Genomic DNA, 24,423 nt, shown 5'->3' on the forward strand with positions numbered 1-24,423 from the left:
ACTATCGTACGAACGTAAAATAATATTAGTGTTCGAAAATTATTTATAATCATAATTATTATAAATTATAATTTTTGGAATTATATATTACAGCCATGCTATATAGTGTATAATTATACATATCAAAATATAAATTTCATAGAGCAATAATTATTGCTCTACGATAAATATATATAATTTATTTTAGACAATAATTATTATTCCTATATATCGTTTACTATATTAGAAAAAAAAAAAAAAAACGGACCGAATAAATCGCGAATATATCGTAATTGCATTCCTAACGTTTTGTACTCGACCTCGCGGTCCCCGGCGCGTTTATATAATGATATTATATCATGGCTTAGGAAAAAAATATATATTTAAAAATGTCATTTCGTTTTATTATTACGACTACAATGACGTAGTTTTGAGTATTTAATATTATGCAAAATAATATAAGAAAAAAAAAAATCGCGTCTGCGAGCTGTTATACTTACGCGACTGCAGGCGGCGGTCTCGTGGCGGCCTGGAGGAGCACGACGGCGGCGTTGGCGCGAACGAAAAGGCACCGATCGGACGACTACGACAACGGCGGTTGCGGCCGCAGCGACGATCGTTATATTCGTCGTCGTCGTCGCCGCCGTAGTACGCTCGCAACGCGTACGCCTCCACCGCGCACCGCTCGCAGCGCTGCTGCCATACGCCGCGTACATTGTCGCGCCCCGTCATCGTCGGTCAACCACCGCCGCCACACCCGTCCCGCCCGTCCGTCAGCTCGCTCGCAGACCCGCCGAAGTTTTGGCGGAGGGCGAGCGGGTTCGCGCGATAGCGGAAAAGCCGCTTTCCGCTCGCCGTTTCTCCGCGGGAACAACAATATTATGCAGTGCGCGACCGTATAGATATATACGTATACACGTATACATAATATTATACGCACAGGCCTGCGATCGCGCGCAACCCTCTCGTTAGTCAAAGTGGCGCTATGCATAATATAATACGGCGGCGGCGACGACTACGACGGCGAAGGCGGTGGCGAAACCGGGGGTCGCAGAAAATATATTCAGGGGAGGTATGATGCGGCGGGGTGAGCGGGCGATTATCCACGCCAGTTTGGCCGGTCCGGCACTTGCTCAATGACGAACGGCCGACGCGCCCCATTGACCCGTTTGGCCCTTCACTGATTTAATTATTTATCCCTCTCCGCGCGCCCGAACACGTATAGCAGCAATAATAATTATAATATATATATATGTATATGAATATATACGCGGTAGCTCTTGCGACACAGCTCGCTAACTAATTGATATTAACAGTATGATTGGATTTGAACCACCGCCGCAGACACCGCGCACCGCCTCGGCGGCCGCCACTGCCGATGACTCGATTAGAATTTATCGTATGATATTATGATGATGATAATAATATTATACGCTTACACGAGCCGCCGTCAAATAGAGACTGCACGACGTCGGTAATTTGTTTTCGGGTCATTCGGGATATTAATTGATGGGGGTCACAAAATAAGACGGACGACGACAACGACCATACGACTGTGACCATCGTCTACCACTAATTTGGCCGGTCAGCTCGGCCTCACACTTTTTTTTTACCGACCGGAGACCGCCCGTTTTTATATATTATTATTATTATTATTATTATGTTATTGCAGTGTATAATACAATATTTACACGATTATTATAGATAAATTATAACACAAGTGAAACCATTATAATATATTATACGACGTGCAGTGCAAGACGGCCGTTTACTCGCGCCCCCGTTCGGTGGCTCACATCACGCCGTCGCAGTAAGTTAACAGTGACGTCCGTGACGATAATAATATTATTCTACGTGTGTATATATACAATCATATGGGTGGGGGGAGGCGGACCGGACACGAACAAGACGACGACTATGATTTTTTTTTTCTGTCCCCCAACGCTCACGTCATTACATTATTATTATAATAATATTGGTCTACCGCTTGCTCGCAACATTAGCGACAGTGGTGAATCAAATAATAATGATTGTATTGCGCTCGTGTGTGTTTACTTGTGCCTGTGTGCAGTGTACATCGTAAAGTTTATGTATATGTATATACATGTATATGGGAAGCTATTGGTGCACACACACAATGGAAAAATGAGTCATCTTCGACGAAGCCGGCTCCCACACGACCCCCCCTCACTACTGCGGAGCCGTCGCAATCGTTTCCGTTCTCCAATGTTTCCCCCTTCCCCTTTTCATCCGCCAACAAACATCGTCGTCAGATTGTCGTTCTCATAATATGATGTAGTAGCGGCACCAATCAGCGATGGATCTAAGACTTCTTTTTTGATTGAGGGGGTCCCAAAACAATATACTTTATTCAAAACCGCATATCAAATACTTATTTATAAAAAAAAATCATTTTGGTAATGAAACTATACAAGTAATAGTTATATTGCATTATAATAAAATATCATCTTAAGATATTTTAATAGTTTGGAGTAAATAGGTTTATTTTGAATAGTGCGTAGAATTTTGATTGTCCAAAAAAATAGTTTGAACACACGTTATAAATTCATCCTTAACTGTGAAATGCATTGTAATTTAAAAAATGCACTTTTGAGGTTAAAAAGGTTTAATTTGATTAGTGAAGCACGTCATTTTAAATTTCAATATTTGTGGTATTTTTATATAAATATATAACATATCATATGCTCTATAAACCTTTCGATTAAAAATATTGGTAAATTTTGTTATTCTCTTTGAATTTTTTAAGAGCAATCAATACAATTGCTATTATTGCAATACATGTAGGTAGTAAAATCTTAAATGTTGGTACTTTTAAGTTATTATACATCACAACTATTAAAAATGGTCTTGTTTATTAACAATATTAACCTAACCTACTCATCTCCCTTAAATCTGCTACCGCAGCTGCGATCATAATTCAATTGATAATGGTTTTGGCGTAGATTATGCTTATGCAATTTAAATTGTTATAGATCGAGTAATAATATGCATATTAAAATACATGCAGGGCCGCGTACGTCATCGCTCATTCGCTACGGCAGTCAACCGCGGCTGACATCGCGGTCGCACCGTCGTCATGTATATTATTAATTATAATGTTTAAATATCGTATTAATATGATGGCGGGGCGAGCGAAAAGCGCACGGCTAGTAGACTACGATCACGCTGCTGCCACCCCTTCCTGGAGGTGACGACGAAGAGTGAATGCGGGCGTGGTTCGTCTTTCGATCAACAAATTTCGCATAACATATCACTATATATTGTATAGTAGAAAGGACAGGAAGGTTGTATTTCATTTTTGAAATCAATTTTTACGGATACGAGTAGGGCGGTGACAGATGCTCGTGTATATAACACAAAATATTCAATAAATTGTGAAATACAACGTACATAACCTACACAAATGAACAATTTATTTACTTGGACAAATAATATACATTATACAGTCAGACGTCGGTGATTCACGCGAATATCGTATTCATACACATACTTATACGACGAACTGCGACTGAACGTAATTTTTTAATTTAAATAAAACATGAAGTAGGTATGCAAATCGTGTGCTGAAAATACAGATTTGGAATATTATTGTCAACTGTTTTCGGTAATCCGAACTTTTTTGTATTCGCATCAGAGTTCTAAGTGATGTAAAAATATAAGTCCATCATTGGATTGTTCAAGCTGAGTGGGCGATCACAGCCAATGGATAATTTTCGTACGAATTGTTATTATATAATGTATATTTGGCTGTCGGATTTGGACAAAATTTAAATAATCAATACCTAACGCTGTGGTTTCGAGTTGAATTCGTGAATTCGTGATACTCAGTACAGCAGTATAATAATAGAATTAATTATACAAAACGAATACAATTTAAATGTATATTTCGTTTGTCGATGGCAACAGCAATGTTTTTAAGCAACCAGTAAAATATATTTATACAATTCTGAATTCTATAGTATAAAACACACTTATACGACGACTAAACGCCCAAAATGAATCAATCACAAATTAATATATAATAATATTATTTATTATGTATGATGATATGACGATCAATCGTAGCCCAGTTAATAATCACCATATACATATAGGTACGCGTATAAATTTATACATAATATACATTTTGTTTGTTAAGCGACTATACATAGTACGTATAATGTCCACTGGCCACAGACATATAATAAGCATTGTTACACGACTGCTGCAACAGTATATAATATAACGATATATTATATATTATAGCTGAAAGATATAAATAATGTCGTATTTTTTTGCATTAAATTGTTTATGACTTTTCGTCTGATGTTCTATATACGCGTATAATACTATAATATAATACTTATTATATATACTATCCCCGGGTATAAAAAGTGGGTGTTGGGCGGGAATGCCGTCGCTGGCGGTATGTGGTGGGGTGGAGGAGCTAGTTGCAGGATTCGCTATCCCGGCCAATTTTTCTAGAAGTCTGAAACCGCTCAATCCGTCGCATATACAGCTGCTGCCGTATCTCCGCGCCGTCCGTGGGGACCACGACAGGAACGCACTGCTACGCGGGAGGAACGACTCGCGGCAGTGGCACAACAACGATTCGCAATAGGGTGGTCGTGCTTCAATGCGAGGGGGTTAGTTGTACGGCGTATTATAATATTATATACTTTAATACTTATATATAAAATAAATATGTACGACTGATACGTCATGTGAAGTGGTTTCATGTATTGTTTGCAGTTTATTATTCGCACAAAGTTACACCTATACCTATATAGATATTAATATATTATAACTATAGATACCGTATATAATATGTGTAATTTAATATATCTTGTTTAATCATCATTGTAATAATTTAATACAGATCACAATATAAAAACTTATGAAAATATTATTACTGGGTGGCTTCTTTCCCCAAATTATGTACTTCATGCTCTATATTATTTTTTTCTCTTTCTATCTTATAGCACATATACTTATTATGTCCATGTCATGATATAGATTGTATATTTTCTTGTAAAAATAAAAAAAATAAAAATAAACATTATAGGTATTAGGAAATTAATTTAAAACTTTAAAAATATCAAGTATATAACGCAGTGTTAAAATATATCGATGTATTTTAAATATATAAAATATAAATACACACACACACACACATGATTTGGCTATGTGTATATTATTGTATTTTATATTTAATCCATAATCCCGTTACACTACGATTTGCTATTAAAAGACAATTATTTAAAAACCACATAATATTTAAATACTTTGATACGTGAATATTTCTTTTGATTGCAGCCTGTATAATATTATAATATAAATATATAATACTATTAATTGAATTGTGTTTGTGTATATTATATAGAATAATATGTATAATGCGATATATATTGTTATTATTGTGTACCGACATACAATCCAGTAAAAATATAATTAATTATTATTATATATTATTAGTATAATATAATTCATACTTATTTATCCCAATACATTTAACTTTGTATTATAAATTATAAGTTAAAATTTAAAAAATGTTATGATAAAATATTGAGTTGCGTGAAAAAATGTATTGTTAGAAACATAAAACACAAAAATTGTCAGTGATAATAGTCATCAATCGTAAAAATTGGATGACATTGAGACATATTTGCACGTAAAAATATTATACGGCTATACAATAAAGTTTTTATAAGTTTACCATCATAATGGAACAATTTTCACCTGGTAGTTCTCCACTTGTTAAAAACACAAACGATTTTTCGTAGAATTTATAAATGTTATAATACAGGCACAGCCACTTGATCGTCTGCTTTGACTGCTTAAAAAAAAATGCCCGTCGACTATTGTTTTAAAAATTGGCGTCGTTGATAAATCAAAAGAGACAAGTAGAAAAGTCAAGTTAATTTTACATGGCAGACTATACCGAAAAGTACATTTTAAATCGGTGGAAATCGTGCTACTTTCGTTATTATTATTATATTGTCGGTAGAAACTAGTTTATTGTGAATTCGCACGCACCCGACGCGTTATTGTCGAATATTAAAGGTATATACTAGAGTAAATTAAGTTTTTGTACAGACGTAATGTGTTAAAAGCCACAAAACAGAACTTGCCATTATTATTATTACCGTTTTAGAACTGCCGATACTCGATAGACGTCGTTCCAGGGTATGTCAAGCGACACACACAACATACATAATATTAAAGATTATAGAGTCGAGATTAAAAAAAAACCAGAAGCCTAACTGTTTACATAATAATAACCTTCTATAGAGGGATGTGTTTGTGTGTTTAGTGTGATATGGGACACATAATGTATCGTTGTATAATGTGGTGTATTATAATATTATTTATATTACATCGTCTGTTCAGCGATTGTATTTGACAACTGTATATATATAGTATACACGGCTATATTATGCATTGTATATAGGTATCTGTTCTGTGTTATACTGCTGCGCACACTAAGCGTTCAAACACAGTTAAGCAAATTTTATCATTTTATGTATAAACAGGCTTTTTCACTTTCTTTGTCCACGGCAATTTTAAAATGATATATTATTATACTAAATACTAAAGTATTAAAGACAAACGTTTAAAATGAAACTAATACTTTCTATATTATCATAGACTTCTTATTGATATCTGATTTAACATTTTTTCAAATAGCTCTCATCACATTTAGGAAAACAAAAATGAGCTTATCTTAAGTATAAACTTAGTATTCCTATACTTTTAAAACAAATTTAATCGATAGGTATCCTCTTTTTTTTCAAACGAAAACTAACATTATTTACTACATAAATAATTAAATGTCAATGCATTTAAAAAAATTCAATCAGTTTAGTTTCTGAATTATATGACTATGTACTTATGGTAATAATTAGTAAATATTGCCTTAAAGATATCGACCTATGATGATTTTAAAATAATTATAGTAATTATATATAGTTCCTATAGGAACTAGCATTTTTATTTTACAAAATAAGTAAACATTATCTGAGTATAAAAAGTACTTATACTAGATTATATATAATATATAATATATTTTATTAAATACGAGTATAAAATCGTAAAATTGAAAAGTTAAAAATTTAAAAATGTTTATTACAAAATACAAAATATAATTATTACGTTTAAAAAATGTCTTCTATAATAAAATTATTTGAGAAAATTCAAGTCACGGTTATTATTTTTTAAATTACAACAATTAACCGATTATTGTGAAAAATATGTAATGATAATTTTTTTTACTACCCTCCCCGGCTCCCCCTTAAGTACCTATTAGATCCAATTGCTACCAGAAACCATCCTTAAAGTGGAAGGTTAAAGTAGTTTTACTGTTCCTAAAGGTGACGTCAGAAATAAAAATTAAAACACATCATTATAAAACCAATAAATTTATTTCTCCGTTCTGAATCTGAAGTTGACATAATAAGACCCTTTTTAAATAGTATAGGTACATTATCCAAGTATCTAACTCTTTAAGTAATTAATAAATTTAAATAAAATAATTTATAAACCGTCTTAGTTTAAGTAATTATATTATTTAAGGATAAAAAGGGGCGAACATGATGCTTATAGTGAATCACTTTATATGTATTCATATAGATACTTATATTATACCTGGACATTTAACTTTTTTATGTAAAATTGGAATATCCTAGTGTCTGTTTCTCTCCCAAAATATCTATCTCTCCTATAGAGTTACAATACGAATAATAAGTATAAATAACTACTAGTTTACGGTAGATATAGCTGATAATCAACAAGAAAGATCACGGAAAATAAACGTGGTGGCATACTATTACATGGTGTATCTATATAATTTATAATATAAAAATTAAATACTGTTCATTGGTAAGCGCTTAAAAACTGATTTTTAAAATAAACATAAGTCAGAATAAAGTTTTTACGAAAAAAAAAATGTATAAAGTTATCTAAAAAATTGAGAAAAACTGTAAGTGTTTTTTTTTTATAAAATTTTTATATGAATTTAAGACCATACGCGTTTATTTTCTGAAATTTGGCATACACGCAGAGGACTGATGACAACAATACTCTGAACGATTCTCAAAACGTTTCGGGTCATCTAGTTGAAGTCTTGAAGGGTTAGCGTGCTGAGTATAAGATTTCGTGACGACAAGGTATCGAACACGGCAAATGGGTGTGTAAAATACTAAAATTGCTTATCTAATAATAGTAATAACTATCTGTTTAGTTACATGTTTATATATTATGTTTGTATAGCCCTAAGGATAGGTGGGTCTTTATATAGACTATAATTATATGTGTTTAATGTTAAAGGCGTTAAAGGCACGTCCAAGTTGTTGCTCAAACAGTTACTACCAGGGTTGCGGTTCGTGGGACGTACAAACGACTGTCTGCGATACCGAAAAATAAAACGTAGCAATCGTAATGGTTATAGGTTTAGTAAAATAGATAACTAGACGAAAACAAAACTGAATGCACTAATGGTATAGAAGCAGAATACTCTGAAGCACATTAGTGTTTAATCGATAACAGTGGTAAACTAACAATAATAAATACGCATAATAAACGTAACGCATGAAAATCAAAAGTTCAAAAATAGTCCACTCCAATCGTCCACGGGCATTTCGTCGTGTATTTCGGTGCCAGCCAAACGCGTATAATATACGCTTCACGGTGATATATGTCGTATTTTTACCGATCCAACAACAACACACACACAAACATGTACCTCCCGTCGAAATTTATACACCTCGTCGTCATCATCGTATGCATTATATATATGAAAGTATATATTATAATGTGGGCTATACGGTTCGATAATAATAATATAGACGACAGTAAATCACGATACAACCAGCAACGCCGCCACCCAATAATAATTGCGTGCAATGGTGGTGTGCTTGGGCTGGGCACTAATATTATCCATACGGAGGTACTCGTTTAGCCGTTTGTAGTGGTAACTCACATATCTTGTGCATGACTATATCAATTTTTTTTTTCAAACTTTTAGTGTCATAAGTAAATGTGCCGGCGATAGAAGATTAATATTATTATACGTTTCTTGATACATTATAGTATATATTACATATTAGTTCATTTTCATACATCACGTTTCCGGTCGATTGAAACGAACAAGTCGTGTGATAATAATATTATACATAACTATTGAGAAATAAAGCCACGTAACTAAAGTTATAAAATTATGAATTATATCCTTTGTAAATACTATAGAGCGATGGTTAGAGTTGTTGATTTTCCATTTTTTCTCATATACTCGTATACGCACTATAGTTTATATTTTACGATAACGCTTTTGGGGAACCGACAGTTTCGATTAATTCAGCAACGAGTATTATATTCGAATACAATAATTTAAATTGAGAAAAAATACCATAAAAAATATTTGAATTAATATATACCCACAGATTTTTCTTTTGTGTAATTGTGTGGCTTCACTTTATAAAGTTTTTTTATACAACACAGAACAATTGGTATGTATAAGTTAGGTATTATATTAGATATACTAACAGTTTCCTTCAATTGTTATCGGTTTCGACGGTTTCGTTAACACCACTGACGATTTTGATTTTTAATTTTAAAATTAAATTTGGTAGAAGCTGAACAGATCGCTAACAACATTAACGTTTACATTTATTAGTATTCAATGCGTTACAATTTTGAAATAATTGACGTGTATCAAAGTCGCGACAAGTGATTGGATATATAACAATAAAAAAAAAAAAAAAAAATAAAACGTTTTCAAACGTCTCGCCCAGTCGCCCAGCCCTAGCTGGCGTGGCGCCGTGGCGGTGTTCACGTATATATATATATATATTATTATATAATATTGTAAATCGTAAGCGCGTCTGCTCGGGAAAATCGAGTGTCGGCGGCGGCGGCGGCGGTAGTCGTCGTTTGTGTAGATATATAGCGTGTTTGAAATTCGTAAAAATAATAATGATAAAAAAACCGTATACGAATCTGAAAATCGGCGGTGACGACTCCGCCGGCGTACGATAGTGCACGCAAGTCGCCGCCACCGAATGATAAAAATAACAATCGCCACAGAGTTATTTTCGTAACCGCGACGATCCCTCTGCCGTGCACAGCCGCTGCCGATCGTCCGCTGTGAAATATACCCATTGGAAGCGGTGTCGGCGGCCGACGAGCATATTTTGCGAAAGAAACGAAAAACCTCCCTTTACCCACGAGTTGCCATGATTTCGACGCGTGTCCCGAGGCCGTTACACGCGTGTGGCGGTCACGACACGGCGGCGACAACGTACCACCGGCGGTATGATATTATTATATGCACCGCATATTATCAAGTATAATATACCTATGCCATATACTGCTCGATCGACTTACAGGGCACACGTAGACGCGGTGATTTAATGAATTAAAATATTATAATTGGACGATCGGAGTCATATAGTAAATGTACAGCGGACTTTTGGTCGACGAGGTGGTGGTTGGCAGTGGTGATGGTGGTGGTGGTGGCAGTAGTGCGGGATTGGGTCGGCGTCGCGAATAGGGTTGGTTTTTGCGATCGTATGTACACACACACACACACACTAGTCTAGCGGTGGCGGCGACCGACAACACTAAAACGGTCAAACGCGCGCGCGAATTAGAGAGCAAGAGAGACGGGACACGGTGAATTAAAAGAAAGAATGAGAAAAAGAGGCGATCGGGCGACGGCGGCGGCAGTGGTGGCGGCCAACATATACGAAATGTGTGTGTGCGTGTGTCTGTCTCTAAATTTAGAGACGACGGCGCTGCCGCCGCAGCCGCCGGTGCTGGACCATTATATTATTGCTGCGGCGGCGGCCAGACCCTCGGAAACGGTTAAAAATAGTCGTACTGCAGTCTCCGGTACGCCGCGTTATACGACTATACGGCCAGCGACGGCGGCGGCGGCGGTGTAATGGGCAAAACAAGAGCGCGTTGTAACGACGATATATTATAATATGGGTTTTCTTTCTGACAATGGCCGGTCGGTCGCACACGCGCCGCCGTACGGTATTATTGCGAAAATTGCATATTATAACGACCTCCCGGGTTGGCGCGGACGCCAAAAACACACCACCACCGCCGCCGCGGCCACCGCTTGTACGCACACACACACACCACCGCACCGTCGTCGGCGACACGCACGCACAAGTTTACTTATTTGCTTGCACGTCTTGTATACGATGTATATAATATTATGTACGTCGCCGCCGCCGCCGTGCGGCACATCTGCAGTATAGCAGCATGCGCGCACGGCCGCGGCCCGCCAAAACCGTGAACACATAATAATATCATAATAATGTGAATCGCGGGCGGACGTTTCGCGGTTGTTACGTTTTTTATTCGAAAATCCGTCAAACCCGGGCGAGGTCACGCTCGGATCCGATTCGGCATGGATCGAAAGGAGTATGGCTAAAAATAATGTGCGCGAACACTGCGGGGCAATATAATAATAATAATAATAATATTTAATGTAGAATATTTTGGCGGTTCCGACGGAAATAAAAAGAAAAGTCTTGCGCGGTGTCCGGAAAATGCAGTACACGCACTCCTGCAACACGAGATACCTACGACTATACGGTTATTGTTTCGATTTTTGATTTCACAAATGCTGCAACGGATAGTGTACGTGCAGAATATGACGTGGTTTCGTACACGTATTAGTAATATATATATGTATATATAATATGGTATACATTTCAGTAACCTAACTTGCATAATGTTATACTAAAATTGCCAGTCGCACTCGCCTGACGTCATAAGGATAGACCTGCAGCGATAGCCTTAAATGGCTTATATTTATTACACAATACTATTAGCTACTATGATATTCTACTTATCGATCAACGATACGCCACCCTATGTGTGGTATATCACGCCGAGGCGATGACCCGTCCGTCGCGATAATATAAATGTATATACTTTAAATAATACACTATGACGGCGATGATATAGAAAAAAGGAAAAGAAAATTTTAATTAAAAATATTGAAACGGTCGCGGTGCACGGCGTGCATCCGTGACGATCGATTAGAATAATAATAATAATAAAAAATCGAATAAATATCGAATAAAACTCACCTCTGTCGTCTCTCGGCGGAGTCGGATGGCCGGCGAAGGCTGAAGTCTAAAGACGGTGTTATATATCCACCCCGGCGGTGACTCTCTATAGGCGTGCGGCGGCGCTACGGGTACGATATTATTCGGGGCAGGTACACCCGCGCGCGCGTGTGGGTTCGTGCATGTACACACGCACGGAGAAGAGTCTGCCGCTAGGTCACCGGGCGGCGTGGTGGCCGATCGATAGTGGGTGGCGGCGGCGGTGTCGGTGACGGAAGACCTCGGGCGGCGGCTGGTCTTACTGGTTACGGTTGCGGCCCGGCAGCGTTCGCGTTTACCACACGCACCACACACACACGCAAGCACACACGGCACACGTACTCACACACCCACACACAAACACGGTCGCAGACGCGCGCGCACCGATCACCGTGTAATATACGCACACGCACGCACACGCTTACGCCTATATAGCCAAGTGCGTCGAGGGTTTTTGAGTTTGATCGGTTGGCGAGAAGAGCGAGAAAAAAAAATTCCAGAAAACGTCGTGAGAAACTATGCACCCGCGATCTGCGAAAATATATGTAATAATAATAATAATAATAATAATAATAATAACAGTAGATACGACACGCGGTGTACAGAGCACAAGCGTATTTTCTCAGTCCCGGTCCGTCTTACGTCACGTTAGGTAAAATAAATATAAATAAATAAACGACAAGCGTACGCCGGCTTCACGCTGTTCTCGCGGAGACCGATGAGAGACAGTCGCACGGGCCAGCCCCGCGTGTAGTGGGAGAACCGCGAGTTTAAATACTATCACATCATATTTACATTCCGATAAGCTTTTTTAAAAACCGTTGCGTAACGCGGACAGAAACACAGACACGAAATGCCTACGTGCAGTTATTATTATTATTCTCGTATGATATTATACGCCTATATGAGTGGCACGAAAAATGCATATAATATATTAATTAAACGGTTCGCTAACGGCTCGCGACAGACCGATCGTCGTCGCGGGCCTGCACCAATAATATATTGACGAGATCGATATGTGCAGGGTATACTCGTATAGTGTATATATATATATATATAGTATTATAACACGGCCGTTATCAGCGATTGTAACGTCGCGGCTTATACGTACGACGACGTGACGGGTGTGCGTGTGTGGGTGGGTGCACACAATTATTATACGCGGATTGACGTAAAAACGGTAGAAAAACGTGAGAGATGTTTCGTGATTTATATATAAATGATATTGATATAACGTGCGCGCGTATTATCCGCGACGAATCGCTCTATATAGCCGCGCGCGTATCTCGGCGGCGGCTCCGTATATCGCTGTCGACGACGCGGACGCCCGAAAAACGTCGTCGCTCGTCCGCTCGCCGCCACATGCAGACGCACCATCATGCAGAAAAGCACAAATCCGCCCTGGCGCCGAAACAGGCCAATCCGGCGTTCGCTCTTGTCCCGCCGGCGCGGCTTAGGTGCTATAATGACAGACAATGGGACGAAGGGCGTTATAATAATAATATATAAAAGTTGGCGCGCCCGTGGTCTCCGCCTGTGCACAAATCGAATTTAATCACTTAAAAACCGAATAACTGCTTTGCACAGGGTGCCCCGTTCTGGGAGAACGGGAAAATTTCGAATAATAATCCTCAAAGCGAAGTGTACAGCACAAAAATATATTTTCCGTAATAATTTCGTGCAGCGATTTTTAACCTCTGTGGACTGTAAACGACGTGCAAAATATATTGTAGTTTCTGTTATTTGCGATAGAAAAAAAAAAATTTTGTCAACACATTTTTTCTTCTTCTTTGCGAGTCGTTTCACAGACGGGAAACACCCTGTACATAATAATCTCAGTAATGTGTTTAATATAATCAGTAATCACAGTCGTGGATGCGAAAAAGGAATTAAATCGACGATGGCTGGAGACCAATAATTCGCTGACGCGGGGGGAGCTTTGCCCAGCCACCACATCGCCCGCAATCGATCCGAAATATATAGTTATGCGATTTTAAAATAAAACTTTTATATTAATATTAAATATTTTTAGTATTAAATAAATTGTTTCGTTAGACGTTACAAAATCGTTTGAGATAATAAATTATAATGACGCGTCAATATTTTTTTTTCAATATTAAGCATCCCTGGCCCTGCACTAAATCGGTCTTAAAAACATCGTTGACCTAATTCTTTTTTTCAACTTTATCGCAGATTACGTATATTGCAAAGTTGATCGATAATATTATTTGAAGTTGATTCTATACTTTTGTTTTTTTTTATAATGCGGCACTAAACATTTAAACACTGAAAAGCCGTAGGACATTTAGCTGGGAGATTAGTCCTCGGAGATACGCAATTGTTGTTTACGCGGACTTCAGATATGTTACGAACAATTTAGAGAATCCGGCATTTTGTTTGTCGGAATTTCCGAGCAATATACATTTAAACATTTTTTACATAATCTATTTTAAAATATCCGGGTGATGCGATAGAATGCTGTCCGGAAAATCGAGTGCAATGTGAACTTTTTAACAATAAAATTAAATGTTCATTTTATAGTACTTAATTATATTGTTCAGTTGAGCGAAAATTTAAATTCGTATTAAAATCTATCTCCCGAAAACAAAGTGTTAAACACAATCTTTGTTTAATATCCTATATTTTTTAATTAATATTACTTTTTAGACTTTTAATTATTGGCAAGTTTCGTGTCCGTGGAGACAGAAGAGGCTTCACCACTTTTGATTATTATTTTTTAATTGGCCACGTTATAATATAAACAATTTTTAAACGTTTCAGATATTGAAAACTAGTCAAATCAGGTTTTAAGTGTATTACCAAAGATTAAATAAACATATTATTATCACATTTAAAATGTGATAATAGTTTATCGTTAGTTGAAATTTAATTATATCAACTTAAAACTTAATAATTTGTTTATCTTGCACTATATATATTAGTATACTGAGCTTACCTAAACGCTAAACATATTAAGCACTGTAACTAATTACTAAATTAACTACTATTAAGAAATTTAATTCCTGTAAATCAAAATACTCCAGCCTTGGGGAATATTCAGCTTTGGATCTGAAATTAAAAATATATATTGTATATTACCATTAAAAATAAAAATAAATGATAACAAATAGATAAAAACTATAATATTAGTTTTATATTTTCGAAATAATAAGTGTCCTACGTAAAAAAAATGTATTACTATATATATTTTCATTAATATTACATTAATTTCCAAAAAGTTACCCAGAAGAATGCAATTATAGATGATTGAACCAAATGAAATGCCATTATAGTTTTTTATAAAAAATAAATAAAATGTGATGATATAATTTAACGTATTACACACCTATATGTAACATAAAATAGTAACTATACCATTTATATTATATAATATGTCATATTAACTATTAAGTATACAATTAGTTATTATATATATAATAACTGTTATAGTGGAAAATTGTTACTAAACCTTTAATTTTTATTTCCATGTTTCGCCACCACTCCCCTACCAATTATGCACCATTGGTAGGCCACTACTAATAGCTTTTATCATTTATGGGTAATACGATCTATAGTATAAAAAATATATTGCTGGAAATTGTCACATGTCAAATAATAATTAATTAATAACCAAATGTCGAGGCGATTGTGAGTGCCTATAGTTTGTGATTATTATTGATTTTTTTTGGTTCCAAAATGTATAGTTTATAACTTTCGTTTGTATTCTATACGATAGAATATATTCTCCTACGTTGATACCGAAACGTACAGTTAGTATACCGAGTGTTTTATAATTACGTAGGTAGTATAACGGTTACTATGGTTACCAAATAGTTCTCTGTTTTCATTTAGTTAATTTAATGATATATTAATTAAAAAAAGGTCAAATAATACCCATTTAATTAATAGTTAACGACTACTCAATAAACAATATTAATATAGGTACTCAATATATACATTTTTTACACATTACCCGTCTACATTGGACATTCTATAAAATTAGTGTTCGAGCTTTTTATAAAATATTTTGATTTTCTTCATTACCCTTTTGCATAAAATATATTATGAGGTACATACGCATATTATATGAGTCGTGAACAAATTATATTTATAGTTTATTCACATGTGTTTACATATTATGCATTAGCCATGAGCCAGTGCTCAATAATACATAACCAATTTCCGGTATCATTATGATGCCTTGAAATTATGTAAAAAATGTATTTTATAAAGGGTTGATGGCGCAGAAATATATATTATGTAAATGTTTATATTTACTGATGGCAGTATATTTGCGTTTCCGGAGACGGTGAAAACTTGATCGATGACTTAAACATAATTAACATAAAAAGGTATACAATATATATATATATATATATATATATGTCAATGTATAAGTATACTTGCCTACGGATACTGCAGCTCAAATTCGTATACAGAGTGATTGACCAACATTCGAACACCCTTTTTCTTTAATTATGCGTAGTTTTAAAAATCAGATTTTTAGAATTCTTTTATACATATTATACTTAAACATCAAATTTTAAATTATTTGATATTTTTATACAATCCTTTAAGAAGTGTTCTGTGGTAATATAAACAATAAACATTATAAAAATATTTCAAATGAGTACCACACTTTTTATTTTTAATTATTCAGCGAATATATTTTTTTAAAATGTTAAATTACGAATTTTAATATATCTTAATCAAAATTTAAATAACTACATATTATACTATATTATTCTTATATAATATAACGTTTGATAACACGGAAAATAATTTTTCAAATTTTGATTTATAATTTATATAAATTAGTTTTTAAGAAAAAATAAATGCTTATATGAGTAATTTTGTGAACATTTCATTCATTTATTATTTTTTTTGTTTTGGTGATTTTTTTTTTTCTAAGTAAATATTTTATTGCCAATAAGAAATAATACTGGTTTTTTATTATTTCATATTTCATGTAAAAGTTATAATATATAATCTAAAAAAATTTTTTATTTTTTTTTATCTATAGGTATATACTTAAAAAAAAGTAATAATACATAGATAAGAATTAAGAATGAAGCTTATTGTTAAATAAAGTTTATCATAAGTATGAATGTTTAATTTAATACATAATATTATGTACATAATAAATAAATTATATAATAATTTAAATATAATTATTTACATTTATATAATACAATAGGTATATTGTGATAATGAGGATTTCTTTTACATAACCATAAATGAATATTTCAGGTTAACCTTATTAAAACTATATAATATACGTCCAATCTAGGCTATTTAAATAGGCATACCTAGCTTATATATAATAAAAATACATTTATACAGTTAGATGTGCAGTCTTATTTTGTCTATAAATTAACAATGATAGTATGGTATTATGGTAAAGGTAGACTATCCAGAAATTTTGGAGAGCGTCCGGTTCCAAGTGCCTCGTTTAAATGCCAACTGTTTGCCCTTTATAATGCATAATATGTAATATGCTGCAGGAAGTGTGACTTTCAGTGTACGTTTTAAATAGTCCAAAGTACCGCATTGTATTATCACCGCGTTAACATCGATTTCTTTCGTGACAGTTCTCCGTTGTTCTCTACTGACATTTTGCGATTTCAACACACATGCTTTAAATTAATTGATGTAACTTGCAAGGATTCGCTGCGCTTTTATCTGCATATATAGTATATGTGCGGGTAATGGGTATTGTTGATTTGCTGTTGTATAATAAATAATATATGAATATATAATATATACACATTTCACGAACCGCTGCAGAACCCTGGATGTTGGGTGAAAAGAGGGGTCAATCGTTTCAATGAGCTCACCGCAGCGCTGCACAGCGGTGTGTTATTAAAAACAATTTGAATGTAATAATAAATCATCGTGGGATGATACAATAAATTAAATCAAAAAGAAATCACAATAAATAACATTATCGAGTTTTATTTGTGGGGATGGGCCGAAACTAAAACCGATACTCGATATCGGTACAAACGTTTAAAGTTAAAATTTTTAAGGAATCCATAAAAATCACTAAAATATTTAAATAATGGTGCCTATAGTAAAATATATATACATATTTTAATACCCAAGGCTTGAAAATTCAGTACAAGATTCCTTATAAGTATTTTATTAGAATTTAATAAAAGAAAGTTTAGTGTAAAGCAATATATGAGCAATTGAAGTACAAATTTAACGACATTGGATATTCAAATATTTAATAAAACGATTTATCCACTTGCAATTTTCGTTATTTATTCAAAAATATTTATCATAAAGTCTTGAAACCTTTCACATTGTGCATATTCGTAGAATTATAAAGGTATTGTCGTAAAAACTTGAATCATTTTACTATTACTTAAATTATCAATTTCTATACACAATGGCGTTTTTAAATATATTTAGTAGTATATATAGTATATATATACTTATATTAATTTTAAACTATTAATAGGTATTTGAAATTTTCGAATTCTTTTTCAAATAAGTGTTAATAAAAAAAATATACTCAGTCAAAAGCTTGAAAATGTTACACAAAATTGAAAATTCCACGTAAATACTTCCTACAGTAGTTCAAAAATAAAAATATTAAAATACATTTGTACTGTTTTTTTTTTTTTTATATATAAGTGTTTGAAGTTCATATTTTGAGAAAATTCGATATAATGACTAAAATTTACAAACCCATTTAATTTTTAATTTTCATAGCTATGACTGGAAAAATTAAATTAAGGTTCTTCCTAATTAAGTTTTAAATCGTTCTAAAATATATATATACTTATATTATATATATAAAAGCTTAAATAATGTAAGTTACTTGAGATTATTTAAATTTAAATTTTGTGGGAAATTGAATATTTAAATAAAAAATAATTATTATTTTCTTATAATTAAAAAAAAATTATTCACTCGAACTTGAAGCTTTTCATCATTATGTGATTATAACTACACAATTCAATTTTCAAAATATTTATAGATACCACGAACAAAATATAAACACTGTTCTACGGTATACGTTGATATTTACTTATAACTTTATAAGTCGATACTATGTAGCTAATACTATTATAATAATCACCATCAGTATAATATAAGATTGTGAATAATAAGTTTTATCTACCACATTGCTAATAGAAAAATAAATTACTATAATAACAATATACCCATATAAATGTATAATAAAATATCCTTATTCCTTAGTAATAAAGGCTAACTGTTCGCTAAGAATGGTTTTTCTTATGGACTTACCTTATGATTTATTGTTAAAATTAAATGCAACATATTCATTACTGCAGTGAGTAGAGACCTATGTTGAATGAAGAGGTACACTTGACACTTATTATACACGCAGTGTGAGTTGTTCCTTTAGGTTATAGGAAGCACCGCGGGATCTTCCTGTAAACACACCGTTGTCCACTACAAGTTAATAAATAGTTTTAAGTTGTAAAGAATAAAATGGGACCCTACCTTTCCACTGGTAAAAATGAAATTAATTATTCCCTTCATTTTAACTCAACAGAATTTTTTATTATGTAATATATAAAATACAGATACTAATATTTAGGTATACAGCTTTCTAAGTTTAAAACTTTAAATATGTGATGAATTATTTTACTTTTTTTTTACAATGAATGTTAAATTGCATTATTATAATATTAATTTCTGTATAATTTTCACATTATACCATCATTATGAGATTTTCCAATCGGGTACATTTTGTCGCTGTTGACATAAGACGATTCTTGAATAATTGGAAATCATCTTTTTTTTAATCTCAAAATTACATCTTTCAGTTGATACACTTTCCGTGGTGTCTGTAATACCTATTTTATAAAACGTATAAATAGAAATATTTGTTAAAGGGATTTAGGATTATTCTGTTTATGAATAAATTATAATAACTACATATATTTATATATCAATAATTAAATTTACTAACACATACATTACATTATTTACTAATCTAAATACTTGGAATAAATATACATTATTTTCAGTAGGTATATTCTTTAAAAGGTATAAATTTAGATATTCTATCAGCAAAGTGTGTTTAAAATTTCAAATCATGACCCATCCACCCACCCATATAATTACCAGTGAAATTGCACTTCTTGGTAACTTCTTGGTCACTGCTTATAGCAATAGTAAGATATCTTCAATAAATAGTAATATAAACTGATAGTCGACAGATTGTCTTCGCTCAGAATCGTTTTTCGTATGCAATAACGTAATATTAAATTCAAATGTTATGCATTCATTTCAGTGACCTATTTAATAATAAGGTACAGCAGAATGACTTCCCAGTTGTTTTGATATAGGACTCTACTTGTGTCTTGTATTAATAGTTTTTTAATGTTTATATTTATTTTGTATATATGTAGTATTGTCGTATGTTTAATTTTTCAATATAAACATTATAGCTATCAGTTATTTGTTATTATTATTTAATATTTATTTTAGGATTTTAAGTATTTACATTTTATTTGTATTTTATTTTAATTCTAAAAGATATTATTTTTAATATTTCTATATTATGTTTATTAAGTACTCGACAATTTGTATATTGCTTAAAAAGAAATAATATTTTTTTATTTTTATTTTAATTAAATAAAATGGATTTTATCATGTATACTTATCCATTCATGGTTTTGACCAAAGGTTTTGTTTTTAAATATTTCGGTTATCGATTTTATATCGGTAGTAGATATCGAAATATCCGGTACCTAGACAAATTTACCATTTCACCAGACTTTAAACTACTATAAGAAATGTGTTGACATTGATTTTAATTACTATGGATAACATAAGTGCAAATAACGTATAGACGTATGGTTAACTAAATATGACATTTTCATGTTTAATAGTCTAAGTAATTAAAATCAAAAATTCTATAATTATAAAACTCATATAAATATAACATTCTAGACTTAGAGGCTTAAAAATGATTAAATTTTCTTGAAGAATGTCTCAACTGTCAAATCTTAGAATTTCAGAAATGTTTAAATAAATATTTGGTAAAAATGTTTATATCTAGAGTAATTATTTTTTTTAATTCCAATAACATTACGAAAGTTGCAAAAACGATTTCTTTGTACAAAAAACTGTAAATTTTACCATCCATAATTTGTCGATATAGTTTTTAGTTTGTATACTCATGGGGATTGTCGAACTTCACTTCTATTACCCAAACAAAAATTATCGAATTTCGGTGGATCTGTGATCATTAGATTCTATAGATATATTATAAATAATAATTATATTTAAAAATTACACGTATGCATATCGATTTAGTAGTAATAATGACGTTAGTATATACCACAATTAATTTAGAAATAAACATAAATATTTTTATATTTTATTATTTTTAAATGTTATGCTAGATACCTATGTAATTATTATAATAAAAACAATTAACTTAAGCTATTAAATACAAATAATTATCCAGACTGTTGATTCTTTACTAAATAAGTTTTTACCTTTATGTATAATGATCAGAACGAGTGAAAAAATTTGATCTCGAATGAAATTCGACAAAAATAAGTGCGATTTGACCTTAACCGACGACTAGATTATGCGCCCAATGAAAAGATAAGATACGTTTTATTATAGAAAGAATGATAACAGACAGGGCCAACTATATAACTATTTACGTAGGTTACGAGAAAAATAAAAATCTCGACATTCTTCGCTTCGCTCATTATCTCGAACTAAAAAAATTAAAAATGTAATAAACATAAAATATAAATGTGTGTACCTACACTACCTTTATAATATATCAGCACGTCTAACATATATATATATATATATATTATATAACGTTGTAAGTTATAACTACGATATCTTATACGTTATTTACCTGTGCATATATATATACGTATATATACCAATTGATGTGCGCGTGTATGTGTTAAACGTTTCTCTTTTGATAAACGAAATTTTATATTTATAATCTGATGGAAAATTCTCCAACGCGTACGACGTAGGTATACCTATAAATATATATATATTATTAAATGCCCGGGAAACGCGTTCCCATAAATATGCATGAATCGACTCTGCGTCGTTACTAGCTGCTGTTATAATATATAGTACGATGTATATTATATAAGAGCTCGTCGATCCGGGCAACTTTTCAACCCCGTCACCGCTGTGTGCCGCCGCCCTCGTTACACACCGACTCGGTGCATATTATATACTCGATACCGTCGAGTTATACGCTCTATTACCTGCATCGCGCTATTCGCATGTACATATTACAATTACATAATATGTATCTAGGTAATAAGTTGGTATGCAGCATAATATATTACATATTTTATACACAATTTGGTATTGTACATATACATATATATATATATATATATATTCACATAAACCTATATAAATATACACGCTCATTTATATTATTTTGTATTGTACCGTATATTACGTAGTATTTTTTTTTCGAGGATACAAATATCGAGAAATAAGAGATGAAAATAAACATATATTTGCAAATAAATAAATATAGGAAAGTTGAAAATAATAATATGATACACCTACGTTTTGTGACGTTGTAATATATTGTACGTCTGCGCTACAGACAAAGTTCATGCACCTGCAGTGGGTCCTAACGGAATTACAAAATTTATATTTACAGTACATTATACATAAGTAAAAGTTGCCAATCGTATATACGTTATAGGAACACATTTGTTATTTTTTTTTATCTCGATTATAAAATCATCTAAATGCTTATATTGAACTAAATGCTTATTTTGAAGGCTAGATGTTTTGGCAAGCTTATATATAATGTATAGTCTAAAAGCTAGTTATAACCAGGGATGAATAGTATTTTAAATACAATTAAATCTTGTAATAAAAATATTTAAATACTATTTATACTCGACTTATTTAGAATTTAGTATTTTTAGTAACACAATAAATCTAAGTAAATACTAAATACTTAACATTTTTAAATAACTTCATTCATTAATTAATCATTATACACTGGTTAACTGCACAGTTGTAATGTTTGCGATATTCATAATGCCTGAAGAATTAGTTAACATTCTACCCTTTTCGAATAGATTATTTAAGGAAGTGACTAGGGAAAATCCCCAAGAGTCAAATTTTAGGGGTAGGAAAATTTTTTATGTTTACTTAGTGATAAAAATATCTAAATAGTGGCTGTTTAAATATATATTAGTGAGGCAACTTATTGATAAACACTGTATCAAAAACTAAATACCTAACTACAATTTAAATTTACCTACCTAATTATTTATTTTGTTTTTCATACGATACAATTATCTATTACAAACTATTGTTAACGATACAAAACAGAAATATTTTCTACATTTTCTGATAGAAATAAATATTGTAAACAGTTTTCTAATCTAAATTTAATTTAAAACTACATAATTAATTAATTTGTAAAATTTGTTTTACTATTAGGTGTATAATAAATAATAATTAATAACCTTTTCAATCAATAGATTTACTGTTGATAAATGGTTAAACAATTTTTGTTTTTATGAAAACCAGGCATCCATCAGAAAATTTATGAAAACACGCCACTCACTTTGATAATATATATAAGGTGTAAAGCAAATATATAACCCAAACGGTTATTGAAAAACTTCCATTTCCTTTAAATTGATTTTGGAAACAAAGTATAATATTAATAATATCGATAATTAAAAGTATAAGCCAACATAATACGCTCAGGTTTTCGTTCTATTTATACTTCGGTTTTGACGCTGCGGGAAGTGCTCCTGAAATTTGTAAAGCGAATCGTAATGGCTTATAGTATAACAGCGGTATAATAGTTTATCGATTTCGCGTTTATACTTGACGAAATTACGTTGCACGTTGTACAATATGTTTAAGCAGCTAATAAAGCTGCAACTCGCTGTGAGTATTTTGTTATATACACTATCGCTGTTGACCATGAGATAAGATGAAATAAATAGTGATGTTATAATATACAAATATAAAATAGCGATTGCCGCGTACGTGGAACCGACTCACGGCTGTACAGCTAACCGGCTATAACCGCGATAACCGATAACCTACATAATATTATAATACATACCTAAAGGTACTAACTATTTATATTTTGTAAAGTTGAATACATAGACGATACACTTATGAATAAAATGTTACTTTCTTTTTACACGTTCTGATAAACGGTTGAAAATGTTGCCAAAAGTTGTAACTAGAAATGCCGTGTTCGTGTACGTACCACCACTGTAGCGTGTAACAGCCGTAACGTATTGTTAAATATTTTAGTATTATACAATTGCATATGCGAATTCGTTTTGCACTA

General features: G+C 32.6%; 1 protein-coding gene across 10 annotated transcripts in view; it reads right to left on the reverse strand.

The window, feature by feature from the left end:
- LOC132926964 (plasma membrane calcium-transporting ATPase 3) overlaps nucleotides 1-12,435 on the reverse strand; it is a 65,633-nt gene extending 53,198 nt beyond the window's left edge. For 9 of the 10 annotated variants that reach the window (XM_060991397.1, XM_060991393.1, XM_060991398.1 and 6 more), the window contains exon 1: nucleotides 480-638. The gene's annotated coding sequence lies outside the window, so the exon portion shown is untranslated. Of the gene's footprint in view, nucleotides 1-479; nucleotides 639-12,083 lie in introns of those variants that run through there. The other variant, XM_060991395.1, reaches the window with a different exon arrangement.
- Nucleotides 12,436-24,423: the final 11,988 nt, after the last annotated feature.

The sequence above is a fragment of the Rhopalosiphum padi genome, chromosome 3 (genome assembly GCF_020882245.1).
Source record: "Rhopalosiphum padi isolate XX-2018 chromosome 3, ASM2088224v1, whole genome shotgun sequence".
Lineage (NCBI taxonomy): Eukaryota > Metazoa > Arthropoda > Insecta > Hemiptera > Aphididae > Rhopalosiphum > Rhopalosiphum padi.